The sequence below is a fragment of the Falco rusticolus genome, chromosome 9 (genome assembly GCF_015220075.1).
Source record: "Falco rusticolus isolate bFalRus1 chromosome 9, bFalRus1.pri, whole genome shotgun sequence".
NCBI classification, from domain to species: domain Eukaryota; kingdom Metazoa; phylum Chordata; class Aves; order Falconiformes; family Falconidae; genus Falco; species Falco rusticolus.
The window spans coordinates 9,694,142-9,716,562 of NC_051195.1; the positions used below are offsets into that span (position 1 = coordinate 9,694,142).

The window sequence follows — 22,421 nt, forward strand, 5'->3', positions numbered from 1 at the left end:
TTGTAGGAAAACTGCTCAGTGCAGCGAGAAACAAAAGGTTTGGGGGATATATTTAGGTATTTATTTATCTAGGGTTTTCTGGTTTTTTAGTAGATTTTTATTGAGAAATTAAAGGAATTAAAGAAAACAAAAAAATTAGGGTTAAAACGTGCAGGTCTTCGTTCATCAGCTGCCTGAAGAAAACAAAACGGTATCCTAGCACACATTTTGCAATCAAACCTGCTGAATGATAAAAGCCAGAGAATTTTATCAAATTGCAGTGAGATACTCTGTAAATTCTCTAGTTCCTGCAATGTCCTGAATGTTGCGGAGGAAAGTGGCAGAAAACAGAGGACAGCTCTGAGCCCTTCACATCTCAACACAAACTCGGTTCCCACCTACTCGCCTACTCATTTCGTCTTCCCCTTGTGAGAGATGGAAGCCCCATTGGATGAAATCGAACCACGATTTACTGCTGGAGGTAGCAAACAAGGAAAAGGGACTACATTCCTGACAGTTTCTGTTGCTATGATCCTTCTTTTCAAGACTGCATCAGACGTGATGCAGGATATACCAGATAGGGCCCTTGTGAGAATAAAGGAATTGAATATTGCAAAGTGGTGCAATGGGAGCCATATATAAATACTAAGATAAATACAGATTTGATAAATTACCAGCAAAGGCACTGGAGGGAACAATACAAGATGATGCAGTCAGGCTTTTTCATCGCTAACTCTCACAACCCTTAGAGAAGACATGGCTTTCCAGAACTCTGCACCCGAGGCAAGATGTTTTAGTCATTTTATAAATAATTACCCCTTGAGACCTCTCAGATTCTCGGATAATAAAATGTAGCTGTAGGTCTTCAAGTGTGCTGATATACAGATGTCCATTTCAGAATACAAAAAGATACAATAGGCCTCCATTCCTTAGCGCTGATTGCCAGTGCTAATGTGCGTAAATGTGCTAAGAAAGCATGGTATCTCTACAAATTTACCTTCCTGGCTGCTCCCTGCACCCAGCGCTGCAAAGGTTTGCTCCTAAGTCTTCCCGCATGAGAAAGGAGAGACACCGCTCCCATAGAGCTGAGGATTTGTCCCAGCTGTCTGTGCTGAACAGCCGTTTGGTTTAGCTCTACGTATACCAGCACCTAAAAGCTAATTTAAAATAAAAGATTTCAAGCAACTAGTGAAAGGACAATAGTCATTTTGCTCCCGACATCCTTGTTTCTCAGAGCTGTTAAGGGATAATTTGCTGCAGAGGAAGTATACTAAATAGAATACATTTTTACAAGAATGTGTTTATTAAGGAATACCTCTATAAGGATGTATAAATGCATGAACTCTCCGAGAAAAAATGCTATCTTACATGAGTCCTCACAATGGTTCATAATCACATCTTGTTACTTAGTGCCTTCTTAAAGGTCTTTTTTTGTATCTTCTACAAGATGTTTTGTCTTGGATCACTTTGCCTGACAGAAATATTACTTACACTAAAACCCTTAATGTGAGATGCCCTGTAAAGAAGTTGTTTAATTTAATAACATTCATTGTATTAGTTCCCCCTAAAGTAATCACTTTGATGAGAACACACTCTATGTTCCTTTATTTGATCTGGGAATAAAATTATCTCCTCTTTACTTCAGTATCTCCTTCTTATTTTTTCTGGAATAAATAAACATGAAGCTGTCACTGCAGAGCAGCCAGTGCCTCTCCACATTACGAACCTTTTGAGTTCTGCACTGAGAGAATTTTTCTGCACAATGATCCTTTTAGAATATGCTTGAAGCACTCAATTTCCTTGCATTCTGGTTTCCAATGTAAATACATGAGTAACGACAGAGAACTCCTGCTGTCCCATTACATTATATGTCCTATCATGTTTTCTGTCCTTCTCATAGAACTGATCAGATTAGTTATCACGATGAAATTATTTAATGTATCAGGCACTAATTTTATTCTATGTTATTATAGCTACCTAATGTTATTACAGCAACCAAAGCCACCAGTTTTGAGATCTGAGCCCTTTTAAACCAATAAAACTTACTGCAGCCCTCTCTTCCATAAAGTCTTACTTAAAGCACTTATGCACTATCCACCCGCGTGGCCGTCACCCGCTGCTAAGCCCTCGCTGTGTGGCCAGGCCCTCAGAGCTGTCTCCAATACCTCGGTGAGCCACAACTTCAGCTCTTCTGCAAGTCTTGGTAAGATGGAAGCTTCGCTGCAAAATCTATACGGTATTGGCTTTTCTTTTGAAGTGAGAAGACATTAAAGTATGTCTGCTTTCTCAATTTCATTAAGTTTTGGGTGATTGGTCTTTACCCAAGCATTTGGGTTAATCAGGTGCTGGGGGATGCTAACGATGATGGTTGCACACACTTTTTTCAAGCCAAAGAACAGCCATCGCCATCAGCCTTAGACCACGTGTAACTTCACCACAACTTTACTCAGTGTAGAACAAACATAGACTGCAGAATAATGCTAATAACTTATATTACTACTTTTTCTTATTTTTTGTTTTTCATTATTTTATTATTATTATTCCTATTTTTATTTGGAGGATCAAACCACAAAACTGTTCCCGGTGAATCCTGTCACCTCCTCCAGATAGTTATGCTGCTGGCTGCCACATGCAACAAGGGGCCGCAACACCCGCTCTATCAGTATTGGAGATCCTGGCCTAGAATGCGGTGGCTTCTGGGCAGTACTAGCCAAAAGACCACAAGTCAAAGAGAAAAAAGAATTACATCCAAAAACCGTGGATGAAATGTGTCTGTCACAAACCCATTATTGTTGTCTATGCCAGAGCATGGTGGTATCGCTTTGAATCCTGGCTCAGTATTGCATCCGCTTGCCTCCATGTCTCTCTAACTGTGGGCTTTCAAGAAAGATGTAAGCATGGATTACTGTTTGTGTACTACAGACACTTAACAAAAATCTCTATTAGAAAAATAGGAATTATTTACTACAAGAGTCTATCAAATCATGAGATGTAAAAGTTGTATGATTTTAATTCTTTGGGAACATCAGTAAGAAAAACTGATTTGCATGGTTTCTGAAAGTCCAAAGGCGTAATTTGTTTGAGACATCACCAGACTTTCAGGGGATGTATTTAAATGAAATGTTATTATTTGCAGGTTTCCATCAAACTTAGAAGACACCGAGCTCCTTTTTGCAACGTGGTGTGTTGGTGACTGGATAGTTCCAGGGGCTAACGAGGAGATATAAAATCACGGCGAACTCAGTGACCATTGCAAATCTAATCCGGGTAAGTATTGTTCATTTGATCTTGAATCTGGTATCTAATCGAAGTAGGTGTTGTTCATTTAGTCTTTAATCTGGTAGCTATCTGATAAAGGCATATGAGAAACGAGTTGACTGTGTCACTGCAATTTGCCAGACAGTTGTAAGATTCCATCTTCAAAACTGATGTATTTATTTGGTAGCACCTGTGAAGAAGCTAGCAACTCAACAGGAACAGAAATCTTGTCATCATTAGTCAAAGGACTGACACACTCAAAGGAAGGGAATAAATACACTGGGCTTCTTTTCTGGCTTTCTTGCCTAAAGAACAGCACTTCTTTGTTCAAATAACGTCTGAGAGCTTAGTTAAGCAGTGGAAAGGAGGTGGTTTTATGGAGCAAAGAGAAATGTAGATGCTAGACATCTTCAGAGAAGACGGAAACACATGTATCACTCATATGCAGAGTACCCAAGGCCAATTTCAAGCCCTCAGAAAAACAAAATACCAAAGCCTCAGTCACCTCTGCCTCCCCCCCTGGTTGTTGAGGAATACAGTGTGACCGTGAGGTTAAAAATAAGCGGTCCCTAAGATCAGGGAGGTTTTTTATCATAAAGAGAACATTTAATTTTATTTACCTCTAGCTGATTTTTGTCACTGCTGAGAGGATCCCTGTCAGGAAACAGTCGAGCCCTCTTCTCGCTCCATGGGGGACTTTGGTGTTTATTTCAACCTGATTCTTTCGCTGCCGTAATTGAGAGACCCATCCCCTTCTGAAAACTGCAAAAGGAGGGTTCACTGCTCAGAATGTTTCTTCGGTGCCTTAAGAGGCTTTCAGCCCTGTCCTGGGGGCTGCCAGGAGGGACAGACCCTCTGCCCTCAGATTTGGAGCCTGAGCTCCATGTACTGTAAGAGCCCCCCAAAAGCAGCCCCCGCTGCCCCACACTGTTGCCAACTTCCCAAGGGCTGAAAATCCAGCTGAGTGTTGACGGCCCTCCTAGGCTTGTTAGCCCCAAATCATCCAAGTTTGATGAGGGGAGGGCTTTCTTTTTGGTTTTGTTTTTCTCCTTTCCCCTAATTCCCCTTAAGTTAGATAAACTTTAAGTGGATTAATATAAACAAAGAGCAAGTAGGCTGTGTAGTATAAGAGCGACCATTAGAGATTATGAGCTGAGGGACAAGCTTCAAAAGGCGGCAATTCAGCAGCCAGTCAGAATCACCAACTGAATTTTTCTTTACTTACTTTAGGGTTTTTAGTGCCCTCTGGAAGGACATCAACAAGATTTAGACACAAGCATATCACTACTGTAATGAACACTGACAAAAAAAATTGAGAAACTGGCACTGCATTTGCAATACTCCTTCGCTGGGAATTACTACCGTAATTACACCAGTTTAGAAAGCAATACCTTTGTAAGTGCTTTTACCCCATCATGTATCACACTAGGGATTATAGCATTTTAATAACCGTAGTGGCTAAATTGTACAATACTTACAATTGTATGAAATCTAGGAAAAATTTTGTCCCCATTGAGGCTATAGAAAACCTCCTACTGACTTTGCTGGAACTGGCAAAATGCATCCTAATTTTCCAGGTGTGGCCAGCTCCAGTCACAAAAGGGGCTTATATTTTCCTCATACTCTTAACATATGAGTGAACTGATACTTTTCATATACGTATACCACAAATGCTCTGAATTTTGTTTCACGAGAGATGTTATGACATGGAATGCACTGTTTCTTCATGAAATATGCACCTTTTAATAGCAGTTACTGAAAGGGTGATATATACAACCCTATTTCTCCTGTCACCGAATAAAATGAAATTCATAGACCTGCTCTTAGCTAACGTGATACACATTTTATGGCTAAATAAGGCCTTGAAAATGAAAATCTTCTGCCCTTCTCATGAGGTATATAGATCCAAATTAAATGAAGAAGTTACATTAAGGCCCCTGCAAACCTTGAAAAGGGTGTATTGGCTTGTTCATTCTTTCTACGGATAATAAACTCACCTGTCAAACATATTCTAGAGAGCCAGCCACGGCAGGCAAGTGTCCCCCTGCCTCAGCTTCCTTTCTGTGTTTTCCATTTTCTGAAATTGGGCATACCTTCTGGAGGTCGGACTATAAGAGATTGATAGATACCTTAGGATCAGTTTGCACGTGAAAAGGTAATAATTGATCCCTGGCCACTCCATGAGCCACCATTTAGCATCTTGTGCAATTTCGGAAGTTAAATCAGGATAACTACTTGAAAAATAAAAGGAGGTAAAAAAGCTCACTTCCCTTCAGCTTTAGAAAATATATATTCTGTTAGAAAAACTGTTGACTGACATGTTTTGACCCACATGGTGATAAATATGACCAAGCACCAACATTTTCTCCATCGTACAAACCGCCTTTGCAAGAGCCTGGAGAGATTCCCGCTGGTCTCTGCAGGATTTGGCTTGAGCTCCTCTGCAGGAATTAGTTCGTGCCAGTAGAAGTAAATAGGCCCTTGGGGATGCTGCTGCCGCGGCCGAGGTATTTATTTTTATAATAACTTGTTGGCTGGTGCAGAGATGGGAAGTCACAACCACAGCTCCTGCATGCAAAACTCCACACCATTCATGCTTACCAGTTAGTGCCCTCTGCAAGAACAGGAATGGTAAGAGCCATGAGCTTGGGGGCTGCACTACCAAAGGCTTCCAGCAACCTGACAGCCATTTGCCATGCTTCTGGGAGCAGCTTCTACCTCCCAGCAGGCAAAGATGACCCCTTGGACCATGGGGTAACGGAGGCTGAGGGCATCAGAGGGTCACAGGATTTTCCTAACAGAGCCAATCAAATGTGCTTCTTCTGAAGGAGCCTTCCTCGCTGCTTACGATTTCTAGTGGTTGCCCTCACTGTGTTATCGTGATAACAATCCTTTCTCTGGCTTGGCTCCTCGGTGCCTCCTAGCTAATAGAGCCCCCGACCATCTGAGGAGCTCTTCTTCTAGCCTCCAAAATTGTCTCCAGATTTCTCTGCTCTTACTTTCAAATCAGGTAGGAAACAGGAGGGAAGCGCAACTCTCTATTCATCCCCTCGAGGGAAAAGAGGGCAAATCGGTCAGTGACCACATTTCATTAGTCAAAGAAGAAATGAAGTTACTCTCCTTCCCTTGCCAGACTCCTGCACTCGTACCAAAATGAAAATAAGACTGAAAGGGCCTTTGATAATGACACAGCACTTTCTCATCACGTGTGCTCTTTTATCAGCACTTACAGCCATCTGAGCACAGAGTGAAGCCCTGTAGAATTGGCTGGTTTTCACATTTTCAAGAATTGTTTTCTCACTTATTTCCTGTTTTCTTATCAGCAGGCCCAACTACATCCAGAACCTAGATAATAGTTGCATTGGTATCACTGCCAGCTTTGTTTAAACTCCCTTTTCTACTCTTTAAACAAGCTTGGAGCTCCACTTATTCCCCTTCTGATACATAACTTAAGGAAAACTTGACTTGAGGCCAACAATATCTAAAAAAGGAGACAGAAAGCTTGAGCAGAATAGGAAACAGGTAATTTTGCTGCTGTTGCAAGCGCTGGAACATAGACTTAGCATTTTCTAATAACTTTCTCCAGCTGCCAGTTACTTGTTCAAAATGAAACACATATACTGCAGGGGGAAGAAGGCTGATGTATTTCTAAGTTGAAAGAAACGTTGTCCAACATCTGTGTGCCACCTGGTAGCCTCAACCAAAATTTTCCCCTCCTCCCAGCTGTAGCTTGCCTGGCTACGCATCCGTTGGTTGCCACCTCCGCTCCAGCAGCAGCTGCGCGACAGTGGATTTGCACCTATAGCATAGAATCCGTAGGCTCCGTTCCATTTTCACCAAGTCCAAACTCCCTTTGGAGTTCACCTGGGGAAGCAGTCAGAAAAAGTGACCAAGAGCCTCAAATCACAGCCCGGAGCATCCGAGTCCTCTGGGATCCAGCAGGAGCCAAACCCCTTCGGCAGTATGTAGCTTCCATGGAAAATCATGAGCCCCCTGAGCATCCACCCAGCCGAGCAGGAAAGCCTATGTTAGTGTTGGACAGCCGTAACACCTTCATGATCTGTGAGCGGAAAACATCAAAGGCCACCGAATCCCAGAGCCCCAGCTCCCTCTCCTGGCAGAGCACCGCAGTGGGAACAGGCAGGGGGCCGGCAGGGTGCTCCCCCCGGCACCGGCAGCCTGAGCCCCCAGCCCCGCAGACGAACCGTGCCCCCAGCGAGCGGTGGCTCCTCTCCGCAAGGAGCCGGGGGTAATAACGCAGCTACCAGCAGATTACTGCAGGATTAGCAAAGGCAAAATCTATTCCAGTGAGGAACATCTGCGACATAGCTTTAGCTGCATAAAAAATATGTACTTGAGCACAGATAAAACTTCATTGCTGCGCATTATCTGCAGTCCTTAAGGTTGGGGGTAGTGCAATTTATTCTCTAATACTTCGGTACCAGACTGACTTATGTGCAACCGTGCCTTGATTCCTCTCCAACACCACAGTCACCTTCTGTTTGCTGTTTTCTGTGAACACCAAGCCCACAAAGTGCTTCCCCAGATTGTAACTTACTCCTTGAGAAACACACATTTCTCAGGCTAGATATGAACCTGTCGCTGCAGCAGGTAACATACAACACAGAGGTTTTCGTTAGTATTCTTCAGCCATTCAGAAACATATGCTGCTTTTCTATATATGAAGGCAAGGTTTATTGGCCCTACATCCCGAGAAGCATCCATGACATCCCTGCTTGGTGAAACATGCGCTGGCACCAGGTCCTTGGGCATGGCACCAGAGCTGGAAGGGTGAGACCTGTTGTGCGGCCCAAGGCTGAGCCACGCTCCTTCTCAGCCTGCAGCATGTGCCTCTGCTGCTTCAGAGAACACGGCGGCTCTTGAAGCAGCGCAAGGCAGCGGGGGCTCACCCCGAGCACAAAGCCCCCAAGAGCGACCTGAGCGGGCACAGCCCCGCGGCACGGCAGCACCCATCCCTTCCAGGCTCAGCACCATCACGGCGCGCTGGGAGCCCAGCTTGGCGCTGTTCTGGTTGTATAGAGGTTCATGCGGTTTGGCCTTCTGGACCGTTGGCTGTTAGCAACTTGGGTCCATCAGCACTTCAGTCTTGCAGCATTTTGATTCAGTTTTTCTGTGTTTGCACACCAAGGGTGGCTGAAGTCAACCCAAAGCCTCCCTAGCAAGCGGGTGGGTTTGGGCTGCCAGGGCCGGGGGGTGTGTGTGTGCTGTTAACATCAGACCTTCTCCATTCCTACTGTTTCTGTGGAGAAAGTAGAAATGGGGATTCCTGTACAAGACACAAAATAGCTCTCTTAACTGTTTACAGCAGCCTTTTTTAGAGGATTATTTGATTGGTTTTCATTTTTTTTGGCAATGAGCTCTTGATTAGGAGGAGCAGGAGGCAGCTCAGAGACGCACACGCTGGTTTCTGTTGTGGCTGTGTTTCCTCTAGGTTTCGCGCCAGCGCAGTTTTCCCAAGGTGATGGCCTTTTGCAGGTCAGTGGCTTGCTTCAGGAGGCCCCCTCACCCTCCAGCATGGACTACAGCTCCTGCTTACATGGTAAGGTCTTATGTTCTTACAGGTCCATAAAGCAAAGCTAAAGCTGCACAGAAGGCATTTAGTCAAGCCGGGGCTGTGGCTCATAAAATGTCTCATTGTAAGTTAACCATCCCGGTCATAGTAGACCTTCTGTATATTAGTCAGAATTAAATTATTGTTTCTTCCTCAGGGAGAGAAAAGGAGATATTGAAGAAGACAGAGAACAACAGAGGGAAACATGTGCTTCTGGATATTGCAAAGATCTCTAAACTTCACTACAAGACGTTACCAGCACGCTCATCGGTTTCATGTTAGGTATCGTAAGCAACTTATCTTTGCAGTACCATAATGCAAAATTTTCTCAAAGAAGCAAAGGTCCCTTTCTTGCAAATGCTCACACATTTCCTCGTTCCTGCAGTTCTCATCAGGCTGCAGTTCTGTGCTGTCCTGCGAATTGTTCGGTTATTACTTGCTCAAAACTGACTTCAGTTAAAATTACTATAAGAAAACATTAGACTCTTTGTGACCTGAAAAACAGTGGTTTCATTTTCTTCCTTTACCTCTCTTCAGTATTTCATCCCTAGCAGTCATTACGTTCCTGTGATAAAACCAAAGCTCAATATTAATGTACTATATTCTGGAATACGTCTCACAACCAATCATCACATGTCGGTGCTTACTTCCAGCTTACGTAGCATTACTATTGTTAACTGATTGTATCTCTTTATGTTTGCTCAGTCGGGTTTTCCAACCAAGGATGTATTTTCAGACATCTGAATATGTTCATGATTTTTCTCATAACATTATCTTTTAATGCTACTTTTCTTAGCTTGTACATGTTTTCTTAAAGTATAGAAAGACTATTAACATACTTCAAGTTCTGCTCCCCCACAGGTCAGGATTTGGCCCCTTGTCTGACGGTCTGTCTTGTGACAGAGCTAGGACCGAGAGAAGGGAATGTTACACCTAATGCACTTTTCAGGTTTATTCATTTATTTTCAGCTGTTCTCCAACCACAGTAGGTAAGCAGTTTTAAATTCAAGAAATAGCTCACGGTGTCAAATGGAGGAAGGAAAGACGAGCCAGTAGGGACAACATTTTCCACAGCTGAAGAGCACTGGATGAAGCAGTGGTGTTGGTCCTTCTGAGCAGCAGCAATCCCCGGCTGAGTTCCCTCCGATCCCACAGCCTGCATTTCCAAGGCCAACAGTCCCCGCACAGGACTTGTTCTCCCCACCATTCCTCATGCAAGAAACCCTGTTCACATCCCTGGCTGCACACGTGGGTTCTGTCAATACACAAAGTGGCTGATACGTGAGAAAGGTGAGAGTTCTGTTTGCTAAAATTTGTAATTGATCACAAGAGGATGTGGGGAAGTTCTGTGTCAGTCCTTAAATCAGAGTTGGCCACCTCTCAGAAAGGGACAGCCCAGCTCTGCTAGGAGTGGTTGGGGTTGATACAGAAATTATGGGGCAAAATAATTGTATGGCTGCTTTTATGCAGTAGATCAGATTAAAGGCTGGTCTCTTAACCTCGCATTTTTTAACCTGAGGAGGAGGCTATGGAAGCCCACAGGCATACATGGTAACCTGTAGCTGGGTACTAACTCTTCATTTTATTCTATTTTGCAGGGCTATGCATCTATGGGCAGAGCTATCATCCTGCCTCCCAAGTACCTGTTCAGGAAGAGATCTTAAAATGCATTGTTTCGAGTAAAAAACATTCAGTTCTTTGCTTCCAGAAGCAGCTGATGCAGTAGGAGAGCACTACCCACACTTAGTTTATGGACCAGTTTGGCCACACAGCTTGCTAGGTAAGGTACAGCATCAAAACACTTATACCGGTGCTGGGAATATTGCTATGGATTGTGCTCACTGAACCATGTTATACCAGCTGTATCCATGTCAGAGGAGCATGTCCAAGACTAGTTATGGGTAACAAGGCTCTATTTGAGGGGGAAAATGAGACCAGAGTGAGATTTACGGCAATTTCAAGTGCAGAATATGCAGTATGAACAGATGAGCCCCAGAGAACGGTAAGGTGCTTGTTACATACAAATATTTTCAGAGGAGGAGGAAAAAACCCAGAAAATAACAGAATGAACTATAATATATACACTTTTTCTAAGTAGAGCCTTTCTGCATTTCCCATGGGATTCAGTTGAATGGGGAAAGATTAAAAAAAGAGACGAGCAGAAACCGCTTGCAACACAGAACAAACCTTGAGTGCCAAGAACATGCTCCAGATTTTTTTTAAAGATGCCTGCCTCTTATCTCAGCCCTGATTCATCACAGTTCACTCCCAGAATTATTCAGAATTCAAGGACCTTGCTCCTATGGGGTTAATGGGTTACATTCAGCATTGAAACCCATGACACAAATAGCTGCTTAATTATTCAGTCCAGGCTGGGTCTAGTGGGTAATGGAAATAAAAATAGCAACAGCAACAATTACATTGTTTTATGTTTTGTAGGTGAAATGAGTTTTTCTTTTAACCGCATAATCCAGGACGTGCGCAGGGAGGAGGGGGCCCATACAGAGGAGGGGTTGTGCTGCTTGTGACACAAAAGATTAGCATGCCCATGACTGAAGAGGAGGAAAAGGAAAACACTGCCATAAAAGTGACAGTAGAGGTGAAGAATTGTGGTGAATGTGTAATGCACCACTGAAAAGACGCAGGAGAAAACATACCAAACTGAAAGTCTTATCATATCTATCCTGCTATTCCAAAGCAGGAATTAATTTGAAGGGAAGAAGCTGCTGCTCTCATTGGCTCACATCACTTGTTCATAAACACAGGCGAGAAAAATGCTAAAGTGATACGATTAGCATAATTACTATCTTTGTTCAAAAGATGCGGTGGTTTTCCACCCTGAATTTTGTTCAAGCAGCCATGGTGGCTAGTACCAATCAGCAGCTAATGGCACGTACTGCAGCTACTCCGGGAGCAAACGCTGTAAATCTCATGCTTCAAATGCGCCAGCCACCCTGGATGTCAGAGCACATTACAAACACAGGAGCACCTAGCCAGCGTTCCTGTTACAAGGAATTTGTGTGTTGCTGACCAAAGGTACAGCATTAAAACAATCCTGGCAAACCCACGCCACCCCGACAGCAGGCAAACCCAACTTAGAATCAGTGGGGCTAAATGTAGCGTTTCTGCAAAGGGTCAGACTTAACATGTACTTAATTGAGCCCTGTTTTGAAAGCATGCTGTGGCAGTAGGGTGGAAATAGGCAGGCCAGAGAAACAAACACGATCATTTTAAGCCCGAATCATCACCAAATGCAACACTGCTGTGTGAAGGGGATGTCAAATTAGGGTAATCACTCCAAAGCCCCACCAGCATCCTGCCTTGCTGCAGCTGCCCAGGGGATGAGCCAGGACAGGGCTTCCCTGGCTGCAGGAGGCTGTAAAGCCCTGGTTAAACAGGTATGTTTTGCATTTGGATAATGCTTAAAGCAAAGCAGGTTAAATGACTCCTTCAGCTGATGACACTTAGCAGTCCTGGTACTGGTCTCTTGCCTTTTGGCTCCGATTTGCTGTGGTAACCAGTCTGCTGCAGCACAAGGGGGAGTTAAGCCAAAGCCTTTAACTCTTTTTTTTTGTCTTTAAAAAAAAAAAAAAAATCTTTCTCCTTTACAGGACCCAAGCCAGAGCTATTTAAAAGACTGTTTGGGTTCGAGTTCTGAGTCACCTCCAGTTTTCTATTCCTTGCTCCTGTTCCCCTCCTCCCTTTTTTTCATCGTATCATTGCAAAAGAGGGGAGCAAAAGGAAAAAAAAAAAAAAAAAAGAGTAATGGAAAAAATGCTAGGATAGCCATATACTTGGTTTTGTCTCTTTAAACATTTGAGAAAGCTGGGGTTCTTTCTTGAAGTTTTGGGCTGTATCCCTTGTTTTTTTCACCATGGTATTTCATACTAGTCAGATGAAGGTAAATATTGGGATAAATTGGGAATAAAAGGGCAGCAGTGTGTTTTTCATAGAATTTAATGTAAAGGCTTCATTGTCAGTCTTATATTGAAGGGAAGCTAGAGTGTGATCATTTTGTGTTCGGCACAGAAGATCAAGGGTTACCACCTGCATGCCACTAGAAGTAAGGGATTGTTCTGCAAGTGACAGTGGAGGAAAGGGAGTTTTGTGCTTGTCTCAGTGAAGGCAAAGGGTTTCTGTGCAAACGATGCTCGAGGAAAAGGATTAGACTGCATATGACGTGGAGATGAGAGGTCATTGTACATACGTCACGCAAGGAGTGGGGCAGTGTGACACAGGGCAGAAAGGATTCTTTGAAAGGCAGAAAGAAAATGAGAAAGAGAAGAGGGACTACAATTGTGTGAGTGTGGCTGGAAGTACAAGGTTTCTTATGGGCAAAAACAAATAAAGAAGGAAAGAAATGGCTGTATTCCTAGGTAAAGAAGTACAGCTTGTTCTACAACCAAGCACTTAAATTTTTCAGGCAAAACAGAGCACTGTGCCACCCATTCATTTAAAGATATACACTATTCTCACAAACACTTTGAGCGATAATTGAATAATGGTATCTCGGAGAGATACTTTGTCATCTCAGTCTCAGCTCTCCAACAGACAACTAGTTGACTCTCGCTTACGGGACCTTGTCCCTCTAATGAAAAGTAAGTGCCTCACATATCACCATACCCTTCTCAGGAAATAAGAATATTGTTCCCAGAATAAACCACTGGTGAGACTGGGTGCAACACACAAGTACTGCAGGTCTTCTGGGCGTACTGTGCTTTTCTTCTTGGTTAGGAATCCCAGTCTCCCAGCTCTAAGATAGATGGTTCTGATCTATATATGAATAGGAAGCCGTGCAAGCCTAGGTCGATGATTTTTTTGTTGTCATTTCCTTTAAAAAATAAATAAATAAATAAATAACTGCAGTCCGGCTCCAGAAGAAAAATATGCATGAAATAAAAGGTTTTCACTTTCCTTGTGGCACCAGGGAGAAGTGTTTCAGACGTTGTTTCTATGCAAACAGAGATTTACATTTCCACATCGCAGCAGCAACCAAACCCCAACTTTGGCTGAGCTTTTGTAAGACATTTTAGGTAACAGAATGTGTTTGGGGTTAGGGCTGTGGTGCACTGCATCGTTTTTGTACCATGAGAAAGGAGAAGCAATGTGAAAATAGGAATTATTTCTACCGTTATGCCAGTTTCTGGTTCAAGACTTCCTAGTTATTTTGGACTTTGTTTTCACACAAGGATCCTGACATCCGGTTACTCGTAGCATGTCACTCTCAACAGCAGTGCAACACTTTGTACCAGGAACTGCATTTCAGAGAAGGTGAAGCCAGGGTCAAACGCATTCCTGCTAACTGTACTGATTACAGGAGAGTTATTCCATGATTGAATTTGCTCTCCGATGTTAAAGTGGGTAGCTAGCTGCTAATTGCTTTTAAGGAGGACGCATCGTTCCCTGCCCAAGCGCATCAGGCACACGGGCACCTGCGCACGGGAGATAAACGCTGCTCATCTTTGGCGGGAGTGTGGCATGTGGGGAGGGTGTGCGGGTCACACTGTGCGAGGGCTTGGAGGGGGATGCACAAGCAGCCTGCAAGTGAAAGCGGATTTCTGTATGTCCATTCATTTTGCACTCTTGGTACCAACTTTGTAGAAGAAATCTACTATATTGATCTGATTTCTTCAAAGCTGCCACACGTGCAGTGGCATGGCCACTGGCTCATTTCTGCCGTGTTTCTACAACACTGACTCTCCTCAGGCTCCACAAAGCCTACATCTATTACCATGATCCCACCAGGCACCATATAGGTTTCCTTCCTGATCTGACTTTTTCTCATCATTTTCCCATTTATCATATCCGTAATCTCTCTGTGAGTTGCAAAATTCACATTTAGGGCAAAGAGAGACACACAAGGTCTAGTTTGTGCAGAATATCACAGAGCAGTCCTGGCTCATTAACGTGCAATGTCACAAGGACAGCCAAACTCTGCCCCTCCGCTATGATTTATGATTTGGTATGTCAGAGTAAGCCTCAGCTTCTGATCCTGTTTCAATTATTTCCTTTTTTCCACTTTCCCCAGAAATCCTTGCCCCCCCAAACCTTTCCTACTCAGAGTTCCAAGTTCTGAAAGCTGCCTGGAACCGTAACTCATTTTGTAAATATTTCTGTTGGCTGAGCCATCCTGCACCTTACTGCTGGGAAGAGTGCAGCCCTGCAGAGGAAGGGTAATTGCCTGGGGTTTCGGAAGGTTTGCCAGCTCCCTACATGAGGAGGTTCATGGGGAAGATCTAGGAGGATGTATTTGCTAAACTTCGTCAAGCTTGGGATGAAATTCATGAACTTAGAAACTAGACAGCCATTTGCAACCACCTGCCTGGTTTGCAGAGCTCTTACTAGTGGCCACCTTAGGATAAAGACAAGGCTGCAGTCTCTCTTGTTTTAAGAATTATTCTACCCTTGCAGGGAAAGTCAGAGGCTGTAAAGATTTTGGCTGACAAAAGTTGTGTTCTGAGTTCTTTGTGAGGATGTAGCAAAGCTGTCAGACCAATTTTCTGTGTTGAGCTCCAGCTGATGCTTGCCTGTACCTGCTGCTGCTCACCGCTGGTGCAGGCTCCCAGTTGAAGCTCTTGGGTTTTGAGAGGGTGCAACTCCTCATGCTGCAAGTACACTCTTTGATACGTCTTTGCTGAATGAGACCATGAAGGAGGGAGGAAATTGCCCTGTCAACTGAAGCTTAGCAGATCTGGTTCACGGCTTGGCAAAGTCAGTGGGAGGTTTTCCACTGGCCTCAAGAGGAAAGGAACCGGGCACAAGGACCAACGCGAGCACTGTAATTCTGTCACATGCAAAGGAAAAGATGGAGAAACACCAGCTAAGAATCGGATTCTGAATGATACGTGTCGAATTTGAAACATGCTTGTAACAGGGAAAGGTTATCTGAAAGTAACTGAAATAATTTCTTCTAAAACTATTTCTTTTAAGGTTCTTCAAAGCACCCACAATGCCATTTGCAGCCATTCCCCTGTGCTAGTGTGGGCGCCCTGAGCTCAGGCTTCAGGACACATTTCCCAGGAGGCAGGCAGTAGCTGTGAAGAAAGCTTTGCCCTGGAATCAGGAGAAACTCAAAGTTTTCACCTTGAGCTTGGTTAGTTTAGAATGAGTCAGTGTTGACTTGAACCTGGTATCTATAAGTCAAGTCAACATAATCCTCTCAAATGAAAAATGTGATCACCGACCACATGCAAGCAGCATCAGCTCTGCGTTACGAGCAAAGTGACAAACTATTTGAGGCGACATTTCTGGTGCTACGCCAGGGCACCCATGGCTGGGGAAAAGTGGTGGGCACCGGCCCCATGGTGGCTGGGGGTTGAGGATGGGAATCATTTAGCTTATCATTAGGTCCACCCTTTACCAACACTTCTTCCCCGGGTAGAAACAGCAAGGGCAAGCAGCAGTATGGCTGCTTTCCTGTTAGGTAAATGCCTAACAAGGTGTTTGCTTGCAAAGGAGCTGAGCGTGACCTAATTAATGGTGATGCGGTGGCACAGAGTTCTTCCCTGACTTTGCTCTTCCCACAGGCTGGGATTTTGCAACCCAAGGTTTCAGTCCAGACCCACCGTTCCAAAAGACATTTGAAAGCAAGGCAGAGGGGAATAATTTTCTCGTTAACTCATCTGTGTTGTGAGTTTGATTCTGTTTTCTCTGTTAAAGATGATGAAATTGCTAACCCCAGCAGCTCCCTGCCCTTCATTTAGGGATTAGTGACTTCATCAACACAAGCAGAACAAGCAGAGAGGGCTGAACTTAGATCTTGGCAAGTTCAAAGCCTCCCAGTCCGAGATGAGAAAGCAAGGAAACACTCACAGCAGTGACAGTATTTCAGTCTTTTACGCAATGAAGGGACCTACAAGCTAACGATAAAGGCTTGGGAGCCAATCGGCCAAGCCCACCCCTGGTGTAAATCTGGTATTCTTCCGATTCAAACCACAGGAAAGGGGCAAACAAGGAAGATCCTTGGTGGCAAATATGACTAGATGAAGCAAACAGTAAAGACTCTCCTGTAACTGCAGTGCATCACGCAATTAGTTTCTTAACAGCTTCACCATTCAGCCGGCCTCTTCCCTGGCACAGTGCCATGCTGGGCAAATAAATCAGTTTTACAGGCGCGACTGGCAGCCAGGACTGCAGCTCCAGACCTCTGAAGATGAGCTGGAAGGCTCCGTTGAAAGGGAGAAGGAAGAGAGGCTGAATAGGTAGGTGGAAACAGGCCAGTGAGGAGAGGAAGATGCAGCCAAATAGCACTGGATTCGTACTCGGGGATACCCACGAGCCTCTACAGAACAGCAGGGCTTGCCAAAAGCTGTTTGCAAGCAAAGGCCTTCCTATCTCTGGCCCTGTCATTGAGATTAAATGGGATCATTGGGAATAACAGTGAAGTGGAATGCACAGTTAATTAGAGAAATCAATGAACCCGAGTGATTGGGAGGGGGCAAACCATTAAGATCCAGCTCCTGCCACCCCTACTCAGCAGCGTTTCCGACCGCCGGTGTTGCGCGGGGCTCGCAGGGCAGGGTGGCCTTTTGTGGATGCTGCTTTGCACGTGGAAGTGCTGTGAAGGGAGTGAGGCACAGGCTGCCCTGCTCACCTGGAAGCCGCCACCTTCAGAAACGAGAGCAGTTCCTAGGAAAGGAAGCGATGGCTCAGCCCCACGGCAAGCCCAAAACTGTGCGGCTCTAGGATTAGTCGCAGACGAGCATGGTCACAATGCACGGGCACTCTGGGCTCTGAAAGAAAGCAGGATAAAATAAAAATCCTGTTGGTGGGTGGGTGGGTTTTGTTTTGTTTTTCACAGCAGTGTTGCTTTTGGAAGATGGCTGCAAATTATTTGACAGAATCTTTTTTGCCTGTAGATATCATTTTGTCAAAAAAATGTACCACCACATATGTCAATTATGGGGGGGAAATCACAGCAGAGGTTTTTCTGAAGTCTTTTGGGGTTTATTTCTATATTGTCATTCAGTGTTTATTTTCTCTCGTATGATTTTAGAAAGTGTAGAGCAGAAAAGTGAAAGCACTTAACTTCTGACTGAATCAACGCAAACAGTGCCGACGTTTCATTACACTGGGCATTTTCACTTCATTTTCTTTTCGGTTTATTATATGCTGAAATTAAAAAAATTATTTTTCCTGGACAGCTGTGTTACGTAGTACTTAGGTAACTCTAGGAAAATGTCCACTGACTTCATACAAGCAGATTTAAAATGGGGGCCAGATTATTTTAGGTGCTTACAGGCAGGGAAGCAGAGTTGGTACTTTCTGTAATACATGCAAGAGCTGACTGGCAAAAACATGAAGTTTTGCATTAAGTAACCCTGTAAGTCTGTTTGGTTTGTGGTTGTGGGGTTTGGGAGGGAGAGAGATGAAAACCGGTAAAATGCTTCACAAAAATAGTCTGTTGAATTGAAGCAAGAAAAGAAATTATTTAAATTCTTTGGAAAAACTTGACTATGTAATGTGCCTTATAGCTCCCCTAGAACACTGGGGAAAGGAAGGAAATTTCTTGCAACAACATTTTGGGATTAACCGAGCTATTTTGCCCAAGGCATGATTTAAGGTACTTTTTTATTTAACACAATTGGCGTAACTGTTTGCATAAGAAATCCTACTCCACAACTATTTCTAGTGTAATACCACTGAAGTCAGTGAGTTTACACCAAGGATGAATTTGCTCTCATCCTGTTTTCTTCACCATATTTGCCTTGGAAATGAGAATTACCCACAATTAGTTATTTGTCAGGTCAAAAAAATTTTGTACCGCTTTGAAAAAACATTAAAAGCTGATTGCAAGAGTTCCCACTCAGGTCAACCTAAAGCAGCGCAACAGTCGTGACCATTTCAATTGATACTTCCAGATGAAATGATCTGGCCTGCAAACCAGCTGAATTAAAAAAACAAACAAACAAACAACCAAAAAAAAACCCCCAAACCTAAAAATAATGTAGTATTTGCATATCAATACCTAATTTCTCCACTTGAATCCCTGCAGTGGAACTACCAGCAGCTCCTAATCCAGACCCCGACGTACTCCTGGCACTACGCTTTGTACCCTGCGTTTGGCTTCGGTGGGAACACCCTGAGGCTCTCTGAAGGTGAGGCACTCACCCTGTCTTGTGGCAATTATTGTTTCTTTCTCGGAATCAAAAGTGTATTTTGTTTAACAAGTGAAAAAGAAAATATATTGCTCTACAAATAAAGCTAAAGACTTACGAAGACTTTTCAGTATTGCTGAGATGCTGTTAAACTCATCTGTAGATGTAAAGATATTTTAGCATAAAAGAAAAGTTTAATTTACTGGAAGAAACAGACCTACCCTTTAAAACTGAGCCAGTGTTCTGTGTACCTGATAAAAATACAGTTGTAAATTATTTTTAAATATTTAGCTGTATGCTCTTACTTTTAATTAAAATTTCCCACATTCTGACACGTTCTGACCAGTGATACTGAAATCAAATCCACAGGGAGTTAGAACTCTTCACAACAGCCCTGATCCAGAATCCATCAAGCCTTACAGTTTTTGGGGTGGTTTTTTTGCTGTGGGTTTTTTTTTTTTCCATACCTAGAAGGCAAAGATATTCATCACAAGAACCAACCACACAGACTGAGATTTTGATCTTATTTACAACAGTATAAATCAAAGTAACTTCAGTGAGGCCAAGGGAGTTGCTCCGGATTTATGCTCATCAGTGTAACAAATATAAAACATGGATTAGTGCCAGTTAGGACATCGCTTGACTATTTTTTCACTGAAAACATAGTGGAAGTTTTTTCATTTGCAAAAATAAAATTTCTACTCTTTTTCATGCATCTTCAGTGAATTGTATATTAAATTTTGAACAGAATTCCCCCTTTCTAAGGAAAAAAAAAATATATTTTTACGAAGAACTCCATCTACCTGAAAGCTGTTTCCTTTAGGAAAACTGTTCTTATGGAAATTTTCTGACCTGATTTAAAGTCAAACTCATAATTCATACAAATAAGACGCTGCTCAGCAGATGTTCAGGAAAGAGCAAGCCAGTGAGCAAGCACGCACGCATCCCCATGTGGTTACGCTTGAGCTTCTTGGTGTAGAAAACAGGAAGGATGGGGCAGTAGCTAAGATGGTAGGAGAGCTATGAAAGTAATTGGGGTTTAAGTCAGTAGTGCACCCAATTTTTATTTCCAGGAAAATAAAACCACACCAAATTTCATTTCAGATGAAATAAACCAGTACCATTTTGTCTCCTTAAGGAAAAATTCCTGAGCATCCTTCACCCTGGCTGTTGGGAAGTCTAGCTCCTTTTTAAACGGAAAATGAGGATTTTTAATGTTAGAAAACATTGAACCACATAGCTGTAACTATTCATGAAGTTTGAACTGAATTTTGTAGATCTGAAACTGCCTTTCACAGTGAGTGAGCTGATTGCACGGGAGGAATCTGAACCTGAGGAAGACTCCGAAACCTCAGCTGGGGGTCAGGCTCACTGCAACTGAGGATAAGTCACCTAGGCCAGACCCTCACAGCTGTCTGGCCCCCAGCAAAAGCCATATTTTGAAGATCTCAGCCACAGTGTCTCTGTATTAATTCTACAATTGTGTCACTGGACATGTATGTGAGGGAGTGGCTGAAATAAGGTATCTGCCCAAATCTGAAGAGCAAAGCCCCAGCCAGATGCTGGGCTTTCTTCACTGGAAACAGGGCAGGCAACACCTGGCAGTATTTCCACGTAGACAAACCCCTTTCTCTCTTTCCCCCAAAACACAGGATTTCCTACAGAATATTAAAACCCGTTGTTTTCCCATGTTGTGTCTAATTCCCCTCTTCTTTTCTAGATGCAAGGACCAACACCACAAAGGGTCAGATCCTTCTCTGCCCTGCAGCCTTGCTCTGTATGCTGCTGGGGACAGCGGCCGGGCAGCGTTCCTGACGGATGAAGGGCTGTTGTCCATGGATGTGGATGGATGGGCCCTGCTCCTGCTCTGCCCAGTGGCCTCTAAACACTCCCAGCTCATGGGAAATGGCAAGAACCACTGAATTTCAGCCATTGATCCCCTCCCCTCCCTCCTTCCCTCTTTTCTCCTTCTTTCTGTCCACTTGGCTGGCCGTGGGCAAGCTTTGCCCCCAGCTCCCAGTGCTGGGGGGGGAGGTGGGTGCAGGATGGTTCGGGTTTATGGCACGGGCTTTCTGTGAACAAAACTCTTTAAAACACAAAAAAAAGTAAAATCAAGCAGCTGTAGCTGCTGTCAGAGCAGTGGCTGAGTGCATCTGCTTTTTCTCGCCTCCAAAGCAAATCAATATGGCTTTAAATGATTTCCCTGATGCCTGGATTTCTTACCTCACGCCGCTGTTAGCCCAGCCACAAACTGCCTGGTCATTCCTACCTCCTCTTTTCAGTCTCTCTCCCCTGGCCGCTTCTCATTGCCTTCTCTTAAAAATGCACACAAAATACTCACTGGAGCAGCTCGGTTTTGCTCGTGTGTCGTTGTCGCACACAGGCACATTCGCCACCACTTGCGGCCACACACACACACTCACCACGGTGCCTCAGTGCACGCACTGCCCAGCTGTATCTCCATCCCTCTCCCCGTGCACACTGCCTGGCTCATCACTGCCTCAGCAGCATCTGCTTTTCAGGGGTTTTTCTTCTGATGCTGCAGTTAGTGAGGAAACGCTCGTGTTTACTTGCAACTCTGTCACAGATATTAATGCTTTAATAAAAAAAAATAAAATTATTCAATCTCTTGAATTCTGGGGGGGGGGTGGGGGGTGTCTTTCCCCCATGCCCCTCTGCCCCCCTTGGGGCAGGCATATTTGAGTGTAAACCGATCACCAGTGCTAAAAATAAAAGACTTCCACACGGATAAACCCATGCTTTGGGGACTGCCCCATTTTTCTAGATCCTGCCTAATCTTGGATTTGGGTTGTTGAGAACACAAGGTATGGCTAAGGGTATAAAAAGCCCTCAGAAATCCTTATGCACCATCTGAGTATATTGACGTATGAGCGACAGGCAGAGAGGAACCCGCAGTCCGTCAGCGCAGCCGCTGGCGCAGGAGTCCCCTGAATCCCCTTATCACTTCAGCGGTGCGCACAAACACATTAGCTGCTTATTCCAGCAGAACCCTCGGCTTACAAAGCCAAACTGCTGCTGCCAGATTCATCACCTTGTTCTTATTTATTTATTTTCACCATGTATTACTCTCCCACTTAATTTTGCATTTCGAGGTGCTTTCATATGCCTAGTCACCCGCTTCAAGTATCTACATCATTACTTGCCTCTGATTAGCGCAGTGCATTTGAGTGGGGTGCTGGAGGCAAAAATTTAAAATGTATCAAAATGCAAATATGCCCCCATTGACCTCTGGAAAAATGTGTTACATTGCAAAGTACTTTCTAAGAAAGCCAGAAAGGAAGAGGAGAGAGAGTATGAATTTGCAGAGGTTTGTGATATTAAAAAAAAAATAATTGCAAACGGTTACTCAGAGGTTTGCATTCTGTGTCGTGCAAAAAGAGCTTTTTTTTTTTTCTTTAAAAAAGTGGAGGGACCAGACGATGATACTCCTGCACACTTTGTGTCTCACTCTGCTTACTTTGCTAGAAGAAGTACTGACGTGAATGGGGTTGCTT

The 22,421-nt window shown here is 43.8% G+C and overlaps 1 long non-coding RNA gene across 4 annotated transcripts; it reads left to right on the top strand.

Moving 5' to 3' along the window:
- Positions 1-1,524: 1,524 nt before the first annotated feature.
- On the top strand, positions 1,525-21,526 carry LOC119154126. 4 transcript variants are annotated; one of them, XR_005106340.1, is made up of 9 exons: positions 1,525-2,182; positions 3,116-3,246; positions 6,961-7,198; positions 8,690-8,797; positions 8,967-9,091; positions 9,779-10,099; positions 10,408-10,589; positions 18,804-18,906; positions 20,627-21,526. It is a non-coding gene; the product is annotated as an uncharacterized LOC119154126 (long non-coding RNA). The 4 variants fall into 4 exon arrangements; XR_005106337.1 differs by having other exon boundaries at positions 8,967-10,099; XR_005106338.1 differs by lacking the exon at positions 6,961-7,198 and having other exon boundaries at positions 8,967-10,099.
- Positions 21,527-22,421: the final 895 nt, after the last annotated feature.